The sequence below is a fragment of the Nelumbo lutea genome, chromosome 4 (assembly GCF_056320005.1).
Source record: "Nelumbo lutea isolate HS-2025 chromosome 4, American lotus-T2T, whole genome shotgun sequence".
Taxonomy (NCBI): Eukaryota; Viridiplantae; Streptophyta; class Magnoliopsida; order Proteales; family Nelumbonaceae; genus Nelumbo; species Nelumbo lutea.
This window is the reverse complement of record NC_142687.1, coordinates 66,041,825-66,063,210: the sequence shown is the minus strand read 5'-3', so window position 1 is coordinate 66,063,210 and position 21,386 is coordinate 66,041,825.

Below are 21,386 nucleotides of genomic sequence, written 5' to 3'. Positions count from 1 at the left end.
ATATATATATATATATAAATTATTATGTATTATAACCTATAATATAGATTATGAAATTGAATTTAATTATAATACATTATATATAATATATTAATATATAAATATATAGCATATTATATATTATATGTTATATGTTGTATATTATATATTACATTATTATATAATGAATTTTGGTTAATTTGGATTTTTTGGTTAACCAAATTTCTAACTTTGAAAATCAAAAACCGAAACAAAAAACTAAAATTCCTAAAAACCAAACTAATAGAACCAAATTACTCCAAAACCGAAAAAACCGAACAAAAAAAATTGAAACAAAAAAGTTTGGTTCGGTATTTCGGTTTTGAAGGGAAAATCCATCATATGGATGGTTGGGCGAAACTTCAAAAATTTTCTTTCACCCTTCCAGGAATCGTATTCCTAGTTTTAGAAAAATTGCATTTTTCTAGGGTTGTTCTTGTATCAAAACCGGACCCGTTTTGAAACCAAAAGAAATGGAGAAGTATACCTGATACGGAATCCACAAATGTAGCTCCCAAAGTGGTAGTTCACGCCCAAGAAAGTTGCAAGACCAGTTTCCACTGAAGATGGTGCAGCTTGAATTGAAGTCGGTTCAACAACACAGTTTTCAGCAAAACTATGATCCAACACCTTGGGTCGAACAAGGGAGGTGAGCACGAATTGGTTATGATATTTTTTTGCAAAAATCAGAAATCAAAACTGATCAAGATCAATTCAAGAACTGGAGGTCGAATTAGGGTTTCTGGGGCGGCAAGAACAGAGAGAGACATGAGAGCAGAGTTATCTGGAGTAGATTCCATCTCTTCTTTTCTTAGCCTTAAGGATCACCATTCCTAATTGAATTAGGAGGTTCCTAATCCAAATATTTATTTGGATTTGGATTCTTCAAGTCACATGACAGCTTAAGCTGTCATGTGACTACTTGATTAATCCAATTAATCATGGGTTTTATGCCCATGATTCATCCAAGTCACATGACTGCTTAAACTGTCATGTGACTACTTGATTAATCCAATTAACCATGGGTTTTATGCCCATTAAGCAAGTGGCTCATGTCCCGAGGCAGTACCGTAGTTGGTATAGGGAGCATCATGTATGCCTTGCTGTGCACTTGTCCTGACATTTCTTAGGCTGTAAGTGTGGTAAGTAGGTACCAATCTAACATTGGGCAAGAACATTGGACTGCTATGAAAAACATACTAAAATACTTTCAAAGGATAAAAGAGTTTTGTCTGGTATTTGATGGTAGTTTACTACAGATCCATGGGTATACTGATGCTGATTTCTAGTAGAATCCAGATGATAGAAAGTCTACATCTGGTTATATCTTCACGATAGGATCATGTGCTCTTAGCTGGAAAAGCAACAAATAGGGGTCCATGACAGATTCCACAACCAAGGCCGAGTACATTGCTGCAAGTGAAGCTTCCAAGGAAGCCATTTGGATGAAAAAGTTCATTTAGGAATTATGAGTAGTTCCATCCAGCACATCACCTATTCCATTGTTGTGTGACAACACTAGAGCCATTGCTCAGGCTAAGGAGCCACGAGCCCACTTGAAGTCGAAGCACATCAAGAGGAAGTACCATATACTACAGGAGATAGTTGGAAGAGGGGACATCCTAATTTAGAAGGTAGCATCAACAAAAATGTAACAATCCCATTAACTAAGACATTAACACAGAAAGTGTTTGAGAAACACGGGGAAAGTATGGGACTCCGACTTATACCCAATTGGACCTAAGTGCAAGTGGGAGCTGTAAGACATTGTATGCCCTTAGCTCCAATCACATTGATGTACTTGATGACATTTATTGTAAATGAATAAAAGTACATAATTGATTCATGTGTTTTGGTATGTTTCTGTGTAATACCCTTACACTAGACACCTATGAGACTTGTGTTTGTTTAGAATCTTCATAGCTGTTGGATAGATTTGGAGAGATTTATCCAGCACACTGATGTGTCGCTAAGTTGGTTGGGGTGGCTTGTCTTAGCTACCAGGGTGAGACCTGAGGTACATGCAGTGTGAGTTTCCTTGAAATCCTAAACCGGACCAAAATTCCAGTATTGCCCTGGACCTTGGAGATAGATTGGAATTCCTCAGTTACACACAACACAACAATTTGCAGAGTTCCTTCCTACTTTTGCGGCCCCTACCCAGTTCGATCTCCACTTGTGGGAGTGATCAAGAATTGTTCTTGATATTGCTCCTTGGCAAAAGAAGCAATCTAAAGTCGTGATCACTAGCCCTCTACTCCATTCTTGCTGAAGAATTCGGTTCTTGCTGAAGAGTCATCCTACTGATCCTACTTCACTATACACTGTCATATCCAGTGGAAGCGGGTTTTGGTTTTCTCCTTGAGCGTGAACACCTTCATTGGGAGTTACTGCTACTTTGTATCAGGTATATCCCTCTCCTCTCTTTTTGTTTTAGATCTGGTCCGGTTTTGGTTCAAGATTGATCTTTGAAAATGCAATTTTCTAAAATAGGGAATGCGATTCCTAGATGGGAGAGAAAAATTTTTGAAATTTCACCCAACCTTCTTGCTGGGTTCGATCATCCATATGATGGATCTCTCATCCCTTCACCTCTATCCTTAAACTTCTCATGATCAGCCTTCCGTCTTACCTGGGGCAGAATCTAACCCCTTCTCAAGAGCCCTTGAGTCCTTTTTATGGAGAAGGGTGGATAAAACTGGGATTAGAGAGAAAGAGGGGGGCAACAGTTGGGTTTTAGCAAAAATATGGGTGCCCTAGGGTTAGAAAGATAAAAAGAGAGTGCCATAGAATAAATGGAGATTGGAAGAGATGGGAGGTGGAGATTAAGCAGCTAGGGGCGGCTAGGGTTTGGTAAGGATGAAAAGGAGGAGTGGAAAGGCACCCTAGGGTTTGCTAAGGAGAGGGTAGTATGCTAATACAATAGGAGGGGTGCTATTCTGGGTTTAGTAGATAGGGTGTGCCCTCCTGTGCTCAGTCTTTCACAAAAACACCCCTCTCTCAGCTGGCCTTTACACCAGCTTCCAAAAAACTACATTTTAGCCTTGAAACTTCCCTAATTTTCCCCAAGATTTGCATAGAAACCCTCAGAGGTCACAATATTGAATTTAACTGGGAAAATGAGACATTTTGACTATTCTAAGGCCTAAAATACCCTTAAAATGATGCCCTTATCACACCCCCAACTTAACCATTGCTAGTCCGTTAGCAATGCAGCCTTAAAATTACACTGAGTAAAGAAATCATTCCCATTGACAGATCATCCTTAACAAAATTAGCCAAGTACCTTGATTTTGGAATTCTCAAACTTTGTATAGATCGGATGTATTAAGCTAAAGGGGTAAAACTGTTTTGTTTTAAACATTATAGAAACTTGGCTTAAAAAATCTTAATACCCTTCCATTTGTAGACTGTATCGATAAGTTGAGATTGGTTTTTAAAATCAGGCGGGTATTCTTCTTATCATTTCTGACAATGGATTTCTACCCCTGAACTTGAGACACACTTATTTTTATTGCTACCTTCTACCGTTCGGCGCAAATCTCGACACTTGCCTTAGGTGAAGAGACCCGATTACTAAGTATTAGGCGATTGTCTTTAGCATTCTTATCACTTGCTACCAATTTTTACAAAATTCAATATTTTTTTATCAGTTTCCTCAACTTTTTCTGTTTGAGAATCTCTTTTAATGAAAAAATATTAAAAATTTCTAAATAAATTTTTTATCTCTGCATTTCTAAAGGATTACTTTTTCAATTTCTCTCTCTCTCTCTCTCTCTCTCTACACTCCCTAACTTAAGTGCCATTGTCCCCAATGGTATGACTTGGTGAAAGAATGGTAGGATCCATCTAATGGACGCCAAGAAAGGTGCGGAATGGGGGGCGAATTTCAAAAAAAATTTCCTACCTTCTTCCAACTGGGAATCATATTCCCTAAATTTAGAATACATTATTCAAGGATCCTACTTGAACCATAAACAAACCATATCTAAACCAAAAGGAAACAGGAAGGATTATACTTGATCTAGAGAAATAATATCTCACAAAGTTGGTGTTCATGCCCAAAGAAGTAACCAAGATCTGCTCCTGCTGAAGATGACATAGCTGTGGATGGAACGGAACTAGCAGGGCGCGTCCTACACACTGGATTCTTCACAAGAACCCTCTGGAAATCTTGAACACCAAATCCTAGTGTCTTTCTTGCAAGACTATTGTCAAGAACTACTTTCTTGACTTCCTGTTGCTGCAAAGATCCAATCTTCCAACAGGTAGTGGTGGCGGCTGAAGGAGGAGAAGTCTAGGGACAAAGAGGGCAGAATTGTCTCTTCCCTCTGGAGTCTGTGAGAGATCAAATCTCAGATTGCAGGATGTGTTTCTTGCTTACACAAACCCCCTAGTTGGAAATCTGATATTTCTGCTAGGATTTTCTCCTCTTTCTTCTTGATTAAGAAACCTCCCAATATTTTGGGAGTTATCCCAATCCAAATCAGTATTTGGATAGAGGTTAATCTCAATCCTATCTGCAGATTAAGTTAGTTAACAACTGATCTTATTAGGAGGTTACCAGATTCAAATCTAATTTCAATTTGGTCTCTTAGAGTGGATAAGGTCAAAGACCCAATCCTTTTACTAATACTAATCTCAGATTCGCCCTATGAACTGGTGATCATATCAGCCTAGTTCGAAATGGGCTTTTGGCCCATTAAGTGTTCAGTGTTTAACTAGTTTCCAACCTACTGCCCAGTTGGGCTTCTTTGTATGGTGTGAGACCCAAGCATTGATCTACACACCAGCCACATGGGTTCGGCCCAACCTTTATTACAAGGCCCCGCCGAATTCACTGAAAGACTCAGTGACCCCCTTGAGCCATCACATGGACCCCATGGGCCCAACACTTACATTAAGTGGTCCTTGGGCCAAGCCATCTTATAAAAACCCAGGGACTGTGGGCAGGTGCAAGATTAGCCCACCAGGTATTATCCTAAATGGTCTTACACCTAACCTCTCAGCCCTTAATGATCAAGCACTGCATGACAAGAGAAGACCTCTCTCTCGGCTGCAAGGAACAGTGCCGCACTCTCTACTCACATGGATCCCGGGAATTAAAACCTTTTGCAAATCTTTTGAAACCGTACATATATATATATATATATCTTATTTTTGCAAAACCAAATTCCAATGATTGAAATCAACTGCCGGTAGTTTGGTTTCCATCAGAGAGAGTGCATTGCCGATCATTACCATTGTCCGACAAAGGGGCTGATCCTGTCACTATGACCACTCACTCAGATGAATTCTCAAACTGCCCCAACATGTCCAGGTTTTGACCCCGACTAAGGATCTCACTAATTGACACATCAAAGACAGCCCGATCTGACACCTAGTGATGTGTCATAATCGAGTCTAGGGGTCAGGTGTAACTTTCCAGTTTTGCCCATCTGTCTCCAAGGTCTATGGCAATACTGGAAATCTGGTCCGATTCAAGGGTTCAAGCAATCCCATACTGCATGTGCCTTGGGTCTTACCTTGATGGCCGAAACAAGCCATGCCAACACTTGGTGGCACAGTAGTATCAGCCTTGGCAGGATAAATCTCCCCAGACTTATCCAATGGCTGTGAACATTTAAAACTAACACAAGTTTCTATAAGTGTCCAGTTTTAGGGTCTTACACAGAATTATACCAAACAACATGAATCAAACATGCACTTTAATTTATTTCCACTAAATAACAAAAGTACATCAAATCCGATTGAAGCTAAGGGCATACAAGACTGTCTAACAGCTCCCACTTGCACTTAGGTCCAATCTGGTACAAGCCGGAGTCCCATACTATCCACGTGTTTCTCAAACTTCTTCTGTGTCAGTGGCTTAGTAAATGGGCCTGCCACATTATCCGCTGATGCTACCTTCTGAATTAGGACGTCCCCTCTACCAACGATCTCCCGCAGTACATGGTACTTCCTCTCGATGTGATTTGACTTCGAGTGGGCCCGAAGCTCTTTAGCCTGGGCGATCGCTCCATTGTTGTCACACAACAATGGGATGGGTGATGTGCTGGACGGAATCACTCCCAATTCGTGTATGAATTTCTTCATCCACACGGCTTCAATGGCAGCTTCACTTGCGGCAATGTACTCGGCCTCGGTTGTGGAGTCTGTAGTGGACCCCTGTTTGCTGTTTTTCCAGCAAACATCACACGATCCTATCGTGAAAACATACCCAGATGTAGACTTTCTCTCATCTGGATCTGACTGGAAATCGGCATCAGTATACCCCAGAACTTGTAGTGAACTACAATCGAATACAAGACAAAACTCTTTTGTCCTTCGAAGGTATTTAAGTATGTTCTTCACAGCTGTCCAATGCTCCTGCCCTAGGTTAGCCTGGAATCTGCTTACCACACTCACTGCCTGAGCTATGTCTGGGCGAGTGCACAGCATGGCATACATGATGCTCCCTACGGCTGAAGCATAGGGAACGTCTCTCATGCCCTTAATCTCCTCAGAAGTCTTGGGAGACATCTTCTTGGAGAGAGTTACTCCATGTCTGAAAGGAACATTTCCTTTCTTGGAGTTTTCCATGCTGTACCTTTTGACAATTTTGTCAATGTAAGCAGCCTGGGATAATCCAATTATTCGCTTCGATCTATCTCTATCGAGTCGAAGACCCAATATGTATGAAGCTTCTCCAAGATCTTTCATGGAGAACTGCTGTGACATCCATACCTTGACCGAAGTCAACATTCCTACATCATTCCCAATGAGTAGGATATTGTCCACGTACAATACTAAAAAAGTAATCTTATCCCCACGGGACTTACTGTAAACACAGGGCTCATCCGGATTCTGCTCAAAGTCAAACGTTTTGACGGCAGAATCAAAACGGATGTTCCAACTCATAGAAGCCTGCTTAAGTCCATATATGGGTCTATTGAGTTTACATACCATGTGTTCCTGACTAGCAGCAATGAATCCTTGTGGCTGCTGCATGTAGATATCTTCACTAAGATCTCCATTCAGGAACGTGGTTTCGACATCCATTTGCCAAATCTCGTAGTTATGGTATGCTGCAACAGCTAGCAGGATCCTAATGGATTTAAGCATGGCCACGGGCGAAAATGTTTCCTCATAATCGATGCCTTCTTTCTGAGTATACCCTTTCGCCACTAAGCGAGCTTTGTAGGTCTCAATCCTGTCATCGGGGCCCTTCTTCCTCTTGTAGATACATTTGCAACCAATTGCTTTTACCCCGGAGGGCGGATCCACTAGAGTCCAGACTCCATTGGTCTCCATTGAGTCCATCTAACATAGCTTCCGCGCAAGTCACGGGATCCTCTTCACTAGTCAAGGCTTCCACTAGGTAGGTATCCTGGTCATAACCATATCGGACTGGTGGTCTGGATACCCGGGTGGACCTTCTAGGTTGGTCACTACCTGGAACTTGTGGGACATCTTCCACTCCTCCTGAGCTCTCCTCATCAAGAACTATTTCCTGACGGTGAGTGTCCATGATGTATTCAAATTCTAAGAATTGGGCGTTTCTACTGCAGAACACTTTCTGCTCACTTGGGTCATAGAATAGATAACCACTGAATCCTTTGGGTAGCCTATAAATAGGCAACGACTGGTTTTGGATTCCAACTTGTCCGCATTTGTTCTTCTAACGTGTGCAGGACAACCCCAAATCTTCAAGTGACTTACACTTGGCTTCCTTCCGGTCCATAGTTCATATGGAGTTTTCGGAACTGATTTGGTTGGAACCCGATTCCGCACGTAGATAGCAGTCTCTAATGCATATCCCCAAAAGGATGTGGGTAGTTCTAAGCATATGAGAAGTGACCAGACCATGTTCAACATGGTCCTATTCCTCCTCTCTGAAACACCGTTGAGTTGTGGTGTAGCAGGAGGAGCTAGTTGTGACACTATCCCATTGTCCTTTAAGTAGTCCCTGAATTCGTCAGAGAGATACTCGCCACCTCGATCCGATCGAAGGGCCTTAACTTCTCTCCCTAACTGTTTATGGTACGTTCCCTCATTACTGATGGACCCATCACTGTGTTAATGACGGAAGGCCTTTAGAGAGTCCATCAAATGGATCTCCCTCTCACACGCACTCATATTTGCTTGGAGGGAACAAAATTATGCCCTAGTTCTTATTTAGGTCAAACCAAAGGGGCTCCCACTGGCTTTTAATAAAGCTAGATTTCTGGTGGGCCTCAATCGGCTAGGGGTTCCGTACGCATCCCTTTTCAGGGTTGTGGGGCCCACCAAGTAGAGAGGGGTCATCCAATGACCTTAAGGGACACCATGGCAATGATGTGCATTCAGCCATGGTGTGCGCAAGAGCCACTAACGAGTTAACATGGGCCAAGTGCTTATGGCCCATGGTCGCAGCACATCATACATCCAAACATCACATGTAAAGGAAGAATTGATCCAATCAATTAACTGCTGTAAAGCCCATCGAATGGCCCATTTAAAACTTAAAGCATTAACAATTAATGTTTACTAGGTGTATGGGATGAATTATAGTTAGCAGTTCGGCCCATACAGCTTTTCTCACAACAATGGGCTTTTGCAGTTTTAACCCTTTAAAACTGGGCTTTACAGGTGGGCCGATTTAATCCCTGTAATTGAACATCAGATTTGGAATAATCAGTGTGAGAAATATGGACTGAAAAACAGCCCCCTTCGAATCTCAGATTCGGTCCAAACAATTTTGGTCCAATCTAGTCCGAAAAGGTCCAAAACTGATTTTCAATTCAAGAATTAATTCAAGAGAGATCTGAAATTAATAATTTTTGATTTTAGACAGTCACAAATAAAAAATATGGATTGTTCGTACCACCTGCAAAACAGAGGTTAATCACAAAAGTTACAGTTTCATAAACTGTAAATTGCAGTATGCGATTTCTCCATCTGCAAATCTCTAGTGCCGCCATCTTCTTCGTTCTTCTTTAATCAAGAAAATAAATAAAAAACAGAAATCCTATTTCTATTAATTAATTGCATTCGTGATCAAATCCTATACATTCAGTCTAGAAAAATAAAAAAAATTATTTACAGACCGAATAATAATAAAAGGAAGAAAAAAGGGTGCGCAGACTATCTGCGCCAAATCTGCACTGCGATCTCTAGGTTCGAATAGTCCATTAATTAATTTCAGATCAAATGCCCTTAACAAGAAACCATTTCTTGAAAAAAAAGGAAAGCAATCTGCGCAGATCTTGGCAGAACATTTTCTGTTCATCTGCGTAGGGTCAAATCTGATTTTCTTTTGGTTCAAGATTCGAACCTGTGGCTCTGATACCACTGAAAGAATGGTAGGATCCATCTAATGGATGCCAAGAAAGGTGCGGAATGGGGGGCGAATTTGAAAAAAAATTTTGTACCTTCTTCCAACTGGGAATCATATTCCCTAAATTTAGAATACATTATTCAATGATTCTATTTGAACCATAAACAAACCAGATCTGAACCAAAAGGAAACAGGAAGGATTATACCCGATCCGGAGAAATAATATCTCCCAAAGTTGGTGTTCACACCCAAAGAAGTAACCAAGATCCGCTCCTGCTGAAGATGACACAGCTGTGGATGGAACGGAACTAGCAGGGTGCGTCCTACACACTGGATTCTTCACAAGAACTCTCTGGAAACCTTGAACACCAAATCCTAGTGTCTTTCTTGCAAGACTATTGTCAAGAACTACTTTCTTGACTTCTTGTTGCTGTAAAGATCCAATCTTCCAACAGGTAGTGGTGGCGGCTGAAGGAGAAGAAGTCCAGGGACGAAGAGGGCAGAATTGTCTCTTCTCTCAGGAGTCTGTGAGATATCAAATCTCAGATTATAGGATGTGTTTCTTGTTTACTCAAACCCTCTATTTCGAAATCTGATATTTTTTGCTAGGGTTTTTTCCTCTTTCTTCTTGATTAAGAAACCTCCCAATATTTTGGGAGTTATCCCAATCCAAATCAGTATTTGGATAGAGGTTAATCTTAATCCTATCTGCAGATTAAGTTAGTTAACTCCTGATCTTATCAGGAGGTTACCAGATTCAAATCTAATTTGAATTTGGTCTCTTAGAGTGGATAAGGTCAAAGACCCAATCCTTTTACTAACACTAATCTCAGATTCACCCTATGAACTGGTGATCATATCAGCCTAGTTCGAAATGGTCTTTTGGCCCATTAAGTGTTCACAGTTTAACTAGTTTCCAACCTACTACCCAGTTGGGCTTCTTTGTATGGCGTGGGACCCAAGCATTGATCTACACACTAGCCACATGGGTTCGGCCTAGCCTTTATTACAAGGCCCAGCCGAATTCACTAAAAGACTCAGTGACCCCTTTGACCCCATCACATGGACCCTATGGGCCCAACACTTACATTAAGTGGTCCCTGGGCCAAGCCATCTTATAAAAACCCAAGGACTGTGGACAGGTGCAAGATTAGCCCACCAGGTATTCTCCTAAATGGTCTTACACTTAACCTCTCAGCCCTTAATGATCAAGCACTGCCCGACAAGAGAAGACCTTTCTCTCGGCTGCAAGGAACAGTGCTGCACTCTCTACTCACATGGATCCCGGGAATTAAAACCTTTTGCAAATCTTTGGAAACCGTACATATACATATATACATATATATATATATATATATATATATATCTTATTTTTGCAAAACAAAATTCCAACGTTTGAAATCAACTGCCGGCAGTTTGGTTTCCATCAGAGAGAGTGCATTCCCGATCATTACCATTGTCCGACAAAGGGGCTGATCCTGTCACTATGACCACTCACTCAGATGAATTCTCAGACTGCCCCAACATGTCCAAGTTTTGACCCCCACTAAGGATCTCACTGATTGACACATCAAAGACAGCCCAATCCGATACCTAGTGATGTGTCATAATCGAGTCTAGGGGTCAGGTGTAACTTTCTAGTTTTGCCCATCTGTCTCCAAGGTCTAGGGAAATACTGGAAATCTGGTCCGGTTCAAGGGTTCAAGCAATCCCATACTGCATGTGCCTTGGGTCTTACCCTAATGGCCGAAACAAGCCATCCCAACACTTGGTGGCACACCAGTATCAGCGTTGGCAGGATAAATCTCCCCAGACTTATCCAATGGCTGTGAACATTTAAAACTAACACAAGTTTCTATAAGTGTCCAGTTTTAGGGTCTTACACAGAATTATACCAAACAACATGAATCAAACATGCACTTTAATTTATTTCCACTAAATAACAAAAGTACATCAAATCCGATTGAAGCTAAGGGCATACAAGACTGTCTAACACTAGGATGATCCCAAAGGGACTTGGGCCAAAGGGAGCAATCAAGAGGTTTTTCTTGAGGGGTTCAAGGTTTGCCAATTAGTCTCGTATCAAGAAAAGAAAAACTCTAATCCTAAAAGAAAAGCCAATTGAAAACTACGTTAGGTTGCATCCCAACCAGTGCTAAGTTTAACATCTTCATCTGGACACATTCATGCACTTCTCTAATCTACACTCCCAGACTCGCTTTCTTCCTCACACATATAGGGCTCGGATTGGGCTAACAAAGGGGAAGATAGGGCATCAAAAAGATCATCTACTACATCCACCTTGCACTCATCTTTCCCTAGGTTTGGATACTTAGAGGCACTAAAAACATTTAACTGGACTTTCTGCTCCCCAAATGAAATGTCTATTTCTCCCGATTTACACTTGATGTTTGCATTGGCCGTTGCTAGAAACAGACATCCTAAGATTATAGGGTTATGGTTTAGTTCCTCGGTTGGAGTCATGTCTAGGATGATAAAATCAACTAGGAAGTGACAACCCTCTACCCTGACAATGATGTGTTAGACATTTTTGTATGCGCTTAGCTTCAATCAAAATGATGTAGTTTATGAGTTTATTGTAAATGAATAAAAATGCATATTTGATTCATGTTCCCTTGGTATGTTTCTGTGTGATACCCTTAAACTAGACTCTTAATGAGACTCGTGTTAGTTTAGAATGTTCACAGCCAGTGGGTCGGTCTTGGGAGACCAATCCTAATAAGGCTGACACGGTGGTGCCACCATGTTGGTTGGAGTGGCCTGTCTTAGCTGCCAGGGTGAGACCCTAGGCGCATATAGTGTAGGATTAATTGAATCTATGAACTGGACCAGATTTCCAGTATTGCCCTGGACCTTGGAGATTGATGGGCAAAATTGAAAAGTTACACCTGACCCCTAGACTCGATTATGATACTACACTAGGTGTCGGATCGGGCTATCTTTGATGTACCAATCAGCGAGATCCTTAGCGGGGGTCAAAACCTGGGTATGTTGGTATAGTTTGAGAATTCATCTGAGTGGGTGATCGTAGTGACAGGATCAGCCCCTTTGTCGGACAAAGGTATTGATCGGGGATGCACTCTCACTGATGGAAACCACGACTGCCGGCAGCCGATTTCAATCGTTGAGATTTGTTTTGCAAAATATATTTTATATGAGATATAAAAGTACATATATTATGGTTTCTAAAAGGTTTGTAAAAATGTTTTAATTCCTAGTATCCATATAAGTAGAGAGTGCAACACTGTTCCTTGGAGTCGAGTGAGAGGTCCTCTCTTGTGGGGTAGTGTATGATCATTATGGGCTGAGAGGTGAAGTGTAAGACCATTGAGAATAATACCTGATGGGCTAATCTTGCATTTGCCCACAGTCCCTGGGTGTTACAAGGTGGCTTGACCAGGGACCACTTAGGGTAAGTGCTGGGCCCATAGAGCCCATTTGATGGGTTTCAGGGGGTGCACTGTCCATAACAGTGTATTCGGCCTAGCCTTGTAACAAAGGCTGGGCTGAACCCATGTGGCTGATGTGTAGATCAATGCTTGGGTCACACGCCATACAAGGAAGCCCAATTGGGCAGCAGTTAGGAAGGTTAAGTGAGCACATAAGCTTAATGGGCCTAAAGCCCATTTCGAATTGGGCTATTTAATTAGTTAATTATTGGGCAAATTCTGAGATGGATTAGCTGATAGGATAGGGTCTTGACCCTATCCACTCAGAGAGTCCAGATCTGAATGTAATTTAGATCTAGAAACCTCCTAATGAGATTAGGAGAAAGCTGATCTAATCTTGGGATAAGATAAGGGTTTATCCTTATCACCTAAAGAGAAGGCTGATCCAAATAGGATTTGGATAAGCAGCTCCTAATCCAATTAGGAGCTGATCTTTTAGGTTAACAAAAGAAGGAGGGGGCGGAAGCCTTTAGAGACACACATAATCATATCCTCTTTTGTGCTGAAATCAAAGAAGGAAGAATTAAGCATCCATGCAAAATTCTTTCTTGCTGCCTCCTTGTTCCTGCCACCCCTGTTTGCCAGTTCGATCTCCAGTTGTGAGAGAAGTCAAGATTCGATCTTGACATCAGTTCTTTCAGAAAGAATTGATAGGAAGCTGCTGTCACGTGCCATTCTGCTGATTCTTGCAAAGGATAGAGTTCTTGGAGAAGAACATTGATGATTTTACTCCATCGTGCATTGTGCCATCTTCAGTGGGAGCAGTCTTTGGATCTTTCCTTGGGCGTGAACACCTTCGTTGGGGGATAATATTTCTCTGTATCAGGTATAATCCTTTCCTACTCCTTTTGGTTCAGATCTGGTTCAGTTTATGGTTCAAGAATGATCTTTGAAAATATGATTTTCTAAATAGGGAATGCGATTCCCAGTTATAGGGAGAGAATTTTTTTTTTGAAATTCGCCCCTTATTCCGTAATCTTTGGGCATCCATACGATGGATCGCTCATCCCTTTAGTGGTATCAGAGCCATGGTTCAAATCTTAAACCAATTTGTTTCAGATCTGAACCTGCGCAAATGGGTAGATGGCATTCTACCCGATTTGCGCAGATATGGGTTTTGGGAAATTTGTTCCCAAAATTGATGGGCAAATAATCTGAAATTAATCTTGATTTATGGGCTGTTCGTACAAGAGGAGATTGAAATCTTGATTTGCGCAGGGAACCTGTGATTTTGCAGTTTTTGGATTGCTTTATTACATTTGTTATATAAAATAATTTTTTCTTTTATTTTTTAGACTGAATGTATTGGTATTCGATCTGATGTAATTATTAATAGAAATTGGGATTTCTATTTATTTTATTTTTGGATCGAAGATGGCGGCGCAGAAAAGGAGATTTCGCAGAGAAGGAGATTTCGCATATGAGAGAATTACAATCTGCGATTTGTAGTTTATGAAACTACAAACTGTGATCTAAACTCTGTTTTGCAAGATGGATTGTGTGAAGAACCCTGTTTGACTGATTCTTGGTTTTCTTTTATCACTATTTAATTTCTGATTATTTTCTTGAATTAAAGATTTAATTAAAGATCAAACCCCAGACCTATTCGAACTAAGATTGGTTCAAACTGTTTGGACCGAATCTAGGGTTTAATCAAGGCTAAAAGTCAGCGCTAATCTTCCTATTATTGGGCCTGAGGATTAATATTTAATTAAATGGCTAATTCGGCCCAACATTTAAAGAACCAGTTTTAAATAGTTAAAACTGCTAAAAGCCCACTTAACCCTTAAAGCTATATGGACCGAACCAATCAACCCAATTTCGACCCATATACCTAGATAATATTAATGATTAATATTATGGATTCAAAATGGGCTTCAAATGGGCCTTACAGATGATTAATTGATTGGATCAATTTATCTCTGCATGAGATGTATGGATGTGTGATGTGCTACGTACATGAACAATAAGTGCTTGGCCCATGCTCAATCGACAGTGGCACTTGCGCACACCATGGCTGAATGCACATCATTGCCATGGTGTCCCTTTTAGTCATTGGATGACCTCCCTCAGGTGTGGGCCCCACACCTCATCAAGAGGTCATGTGCGGAACCCTAGCTGATTTAGGCCCACTGAAATCTGACTTTATGAAAGTCTGTGGGAGCCACTTTGGTATGACCTAGATCAAACTAGGGCGTAATTAACTGTTCCCTCCAGCTAATATGAGTGCATGTGATAGGGAGATTCATATGATGAACTCTCTAAAGGCCTTCCATAATTAGCATGAGAATGGGTCCTTTAGTAATGAGGAAACACACTAGAAAATGGGCTATCCATTTGCTGTTGGGCTTGTCTGAGTGTTTCATAAGATGATAGGGGCATCATAAACCGACGTGCGAGGGGCTTCACCAAAAAATGGGAACTCTCTCACGGTACCTTGGCATTCACCAATATGATGGGTAAGCACTCACTGGATAGAAAGGGTTACCTAAAAACGGCTCTGAACCTTGTCTGACAGAGGCCAAAAGGGAAAACTCATATGATGAGTGGATATGATCCTTTACAAAAAGGTGGTGGGGTTATGCAGCTGAAACAGTTGGCTCCATGCACCCAATGTGATTTCCCACATTTCCAAAGACAACCAGTAGTCTCCATCACTGAGAAAGGAGGAAAATCTCAGAGATGAATAAATGGAAATGGAACGTAGATTAAAATCCATATCTATGTAATGAACATGAATCAAATAAGGTTGTGGATTGATGTTTGCTCTTTTATCAGAAAATGGCAAATAGATCATTTGCAAAATTGCATGATGACAACAAGTTGAAGGGCCCAAACTATGCCCACTGGTACAAGAACCTGATGCTGGTCCTAGCTTCTGAAAAGCTGGACAAAGTGGCAAAGAATCCTACCCCGGAGCGTCCGGGTGATAGGGCTTCTGAGCCCGAAGGAGAGACTATTAGGAATGGGAGGAGAAAAACTCCCTTGCCCGGTGTTACAACATTCCCTCATTGGACAACCCAATATAGAGGCAGTTCGATCAGATCGAATTTGCCAAAGACATATTGGACAGTTTCAGGATGATTTATGAAGAGCAGAATCGTTCTACTCGACAAAAGGTCTTAAAACAGTTCATGACCGCACAAATGACCAAGGGCCAACAAGTTCACGACCATTGTCTTCAGATGATGGGATACATCAATGAACTGGAGGCTCTTGGATCTGGGCTGGACCTTGCGACCAAGATAGATGCTATCCTTAATTCTTTGCCTCCTTCCTTTAATCCGTTCATCATGAACTATAACATGAACAAGCTGAATGTCAGCTTGCAAGAGCTCAGCAATATGTTGCAAAGAGCTGAAGAACTGATTAGAAAGGATGATCCTGTAGCTATGCTTGTTGAAGCTAGCAAGACAGGCAAGAGAAAGAGGAAGGCAAAGAAGCCTCAAAAGAAAGCCACTAAGTGTAAGAAGTAGAAGAAAGACAAAGCATTGAATGCCTGTCACTTCTGCAAGAAGACCGATGACTTGAAAAAGAATTGTCCTGCCTACCTGGAATCCAAGAAAGGTAATTTTGAAACTTATGTTATAGAAACCAATTTATTGGTAGCTTCTGCATCCTGGTGTATTGACTTCGGGGCTTCAACTCATGCGTGTAACTCACTGCAGGGGTTCAAGGTAAGCTGAAGGTTGAGTGAAGGAGAAGTCACACTCTACTTAGGGACTACTGCAACTGTTGCAGCCACGGCCTTAGGAACCGTGGAGTTACTTTTTAGAGAAGGAACAATTGTACTGAAAGATTGTCATTATGTACAAAATTTAAGGAGAAATTTGATTTCTGTTTCAAAACTGTGTGCAGATGGTTATTTTTTCTTCTTTAGTAATACAATTAATATTAAAAGAAACAACAGATTCATTGCATACGGGGAACTGGAGAACGGTCTCTATGTTCGACATCATTCTCTAGAAACTAACATAACCGAAACTACATCGACTGAAATCCCCAAGAAGAGGGTCCGTGATACAGTTAATCCCATGTGTCTGTGGCATTACTGACTTGGCCACATCAGTGTTGACCGAATCACAAGGTTGGTAAAGGATGGTCCTTTGGATTTTCTAACTGTAGAAGATCTTCCCACCTGTGATTCTTGCCTACAAGGCAAGATGACGAAACAGCCATTTAACGGTAAGCCTGAAAGATGTACAGGCACACTTGACCTAATACATACTGATGAATGTGGTCCCTTGAGTGTTAGGACACGGAATCAACACGTGTATTTCATCACCTTTACAAATGATTTTTCACGATATGGTTACGTGTACCTAATGAGACACAAGTCTGAATCCTTTGAAAAGTTCAAAGAGTTTAGACAGGAGGTCGAGAAATAGTTAGGGAGAGAAATTAAAGCCCTTCGATCAAATCGAGGTGGCGAGTATCTCTCTAACGAATTCAGGGACTACTTAAAGGACAATGAGATAGTATCACAATTAGCTCCTCCTACTACACCACAACTTAACAATGTTTCAGAGAGGAGGAATAGGACCTTATTGGATATGGTCTGGTCGCTTCTCATACACTCAGAGTTATCCACATCCTTTTGGGGTTACGCATTAGAGACTGTGATTTACGTGTTGAATCGCAGCACGTTAAAAGAACAAGTGCAGACAAGTTGGAATCCATGACCAGCCATTGCCTATTTGTAGGCTACCCAAAAAGCTCTATAGGTCCTATTCTATGACCCAAGTGAGCAGAAAGTGTTCTGTAGTCGAAATGCAAAATTTTTGGAAACCGATTACATCCTGGACACCCATCGTCAGGAAGTTGTTCTTGATGAGGAGAGCTCAGGAACAGTGGGAGATGTCGCACAAGTTCCAGGTAGTGACCAACCTAGAAGATCCACTTGGGTATCCAGGCCACCAGTTCGTTATGGTTATGACCAGGATAGTTACCTGGTGGAAACTTTGACTAGTGAGGAGGATCCCGTGACTTATTTGGAAGCTATGTTGGACATAGATTCCTAGAAGTGGGTGCAGGCCATGAGAGCAGAGATGGACTCAATGGAGAATAATGAAGTTTGGACTCTAGTAGATCCACCCTCCGGGGTAAAAGCAACCGGTTGCAAATGGATTTACAAGAGGAAGAAGGGCCCTGATGGTAGGGTTGAGACCTTCAAAGCTTGTCTGGTGGCGAAAGGGAACACTCAGAAAGAGGGCATCGATTATGAGGAAACCTTTTCGCCTGTGGCCATGCTTAAATCCATTAGGATCCTGCTAGCTGTAGCAGCACACCATGATTATTAGATTTGGCAGATGGATGTCAAAACTGTATTCCTGAATGGAGATCTTACTGAAGATATTTATATGCGGCAGCCACAAGACTTCATTACTGCAGGTCAGGAAAACATAGTATGTAAACTTAATAGATCTATTTATGGACTTAAGCAAGTTTCTAGAAGTTGGAACATCCGTTTTGACTCTGCTGTCAAATCGTTTGACTTCTAGCAGAATCTGGATGAACCCTGTGTCTGTAGGAAGTACAATGGAGATATGGTTACCTTCTTGGTTCTGTACGTAGATGACATTCTACTCATTGGGAATGTTAACTATGGTGAAAGTATGACTTTCACAACAATTCTCCATGAAAGATCTTGGAGAAGCCTCCTATATACTAGGTCTTCGACTCTATAGAGATAGATCGAAGTGGATAATAGGATTATACAAATCTGCTTACAGTGACAAAATAGTTAAAAGATACAGCATGGAAAACTCCAAGAAAGTAAATGTTCCTTTCAGGCACGGAGTCACTCTCTCCAAGAAGATGTCTCCCAAAACTTCTGAGGAGATTGATGGCATGAAAGACGTTCCCTATGCCTCTGCCGTTGGGAGCATCATGTATGCCATGCTGTACACTCGTCCTGACATTGCTCAGGTAGTGAGTGTAGTAAGCAGATTTCAGGCCAACCCAGGGCAGGAGCCCTGGACTTCTGTGTAAAACATACTTGAGTACCTTCGAAGGATAAAAGAGTTTTGTCTGGTATTCGACGGTAACTCACTACAAATCCAAGGGTATACAGATGTCGATTTCCAATCGGATCCAGATGATAGAAAGTCTATATCTAGATTTGTTTTCACGATGAGATCCTTAGTGGGGGTCAAAACTTGGGTATATTGGGATAGTCTGAGAATTCATTTGAGTGGGTGATCGTAATGACAGGATTAGCCCCTTTATCGGACAAAGGTATTGATCGGGGATGCACTCTCACTAATGGAAACCAAGACTGCCGGCAACCGATTTCAATCATTGAGATTTGTTTTCAAAATATATTTTATGAGATATAAAAGTATATATATTATGGTTTCTAAAAGGTTTGCAAAAAGATTTTAATTCCCGGTATCCATATAAGTAGAGAGTGCAACATTGTTCCTTGCAGCCGAGGGAGAGGTCCTCTCTTGTCAGGTAGTGTATGATCATTTTGGGCTGAGAGGTTAAGTGTAAGACCATTGAGGATAATACTTGATGGGCTAATCTTGCATCTGCCCACAGTCCCTAGGTGTTACAAGGTGGCTTGGCCCAGGGACCACTTAGGGTAAGTGTTGGGCCCATAGAGCTCATTTGATGGGTTTCAGGGGGTGCACTGTCCATAACAGTGTATTTGGTCTGGACTTGTAACAAAGGCCAGGCCTAACCCATGTGGCTGATGTTTAGATAAATGCTTGGGTGACATGCCATACAAGGAAGCCCAACTTGGCAGCAGTTAGGAAGGTTAATTGAGCACACAAGCATAATGGGCCTAAAGCCCATTTCAAACTGGGCTATTTAATTAGTTAATTATGGGGTGAATTCTGAGATGGATTAGCTGATAGGATAGGGTCTTGACCCTATCCACTCAGAGAGTCCAGATTTGAATGTGAATCAGATCTAGAAACCTCCTAATGAGATTAGGAGAAAACTGATCTAATCTTGGGATAAGATAAGGGTTTATCCTTATCACCTAAAGAGAAGGCTGATCCAAATAGGATTTGGATAAGCAACTCCTAATTGGATTAGGAGTTGATCTTTTACGTTAACAAAAGAAGGAGGGGCGGCAGCCTTTAGAGACACACATAATCATATCCTCTTCAGTGCTGAAATCAAAGAAGGAAGAATTAAGCATCCCTGCAGAATTCTTTCTTGCCACGTCCCTGTTCTTGCCGCCCCTATTTGCTAGTTCGATTTCCAGTTGTGGGAGAAGTCAAGATTCGACATTGACATCAGTTCTTTCAAAAGGAATTGATAGGAAGCTGTGCTCATGTACCATCCTGCTGATTCTTGCGAAGGACAGAGTTTTTGGAGAAGATCACTGCTGATTCTGCTCCATCCTATACTGCTCCATCTTAAGTGGGAACGGTTTTTGGATCCTTCCTTGGGTGTGAACACTTTTGTTGGGGGATACTATTTCTCCGTATCAGGCATAATCCTCTCCTACTCCTTTTGTTTCAGATCTGGTTCAGTTTATGGTTCAAGAATGATCATTGAAAATATGATTTTCTAAATAGGGAATGTGATTCCCAGTTGAAGGGAGAGAATTTTTTTTTGAAATTCACCCCCTTATTCTGCAATCTTTGGGCATTCATATGATGGATCTCTCATCCCTTCATGATTTTCTGAATAACACCTCGAGGAGTCTTGACTGACCAATCATCGAGTTGCAGAATTACAGGGGTAGATTTTAACTCACCGATCTTGAACCTATTGTAAATAATGGATGGAAGCAGATTTATCCGGGCCCCAAGATCCAATAGGGCCCAATTGAGAGTGATTCCAGAGATGACACTGATTATGAGAGGAGCACTAGGGTCTTTCATTTTCTAGGGAAGTTGGTTTAGGAGATCTGCACTAACATCTGCCAAGAGCATCACCTTTTGTGGGGCCAATCGTGGCTCCCTCTTTTGAGTGCATAGCTCTTTCAAGAACTTGGCATAGGCTAGGGCATGTTGGATCTTGTTAAGGAGAGGGATGTTAATAAGGACTTGCTTGAATAACTCCCTGATCTCCTCGTTGCGAGTCTCTTTCATCTTTCGTAATGGCCCAGTTGTGAGTGTAGTTGGAAAAGGAACTACAGGCTGGATCACTATAGGCTCTTCTTTTAAGTTTTCTTTTCCTTTTTCTTTCCCCCCAACTTATGGTCTTCTTACTTCTTTCTTCTTCACTGATGTTTTCAACTTTCTTTGTCTCATACGGGTCCTCTAAAATCCTCCCACTCCGTAAGGTTGTAATAGCCTTGGTATTTTCAAATTGAGGGTTCTTAGGAGGTGGTTGAATCTACTATGTAGGAAAACCTAGTGGTTGATTTCTAGAATTCGCAACCAGTTGACTTGGTAGTTGCCCTACTTCTCTCCTCGCTTTGGCTTTGGCTAGCTGTCCTATTTGGCTCTTTAATCTATTGATGGATTGCTATTGAGTTAGAATCAACTATTGAAGCTGCATGGTCATCATCTGTATGGGTCTGAGGAGGTTGTGGGTAAGCCTGATAAGGTTTGACCGGTTGGTTCCTAGGGTACATCTGCTAGAATTGACTCTACACTTGTGGCCTTTAAAATTGTTGTTTCATGTAGTTAGAT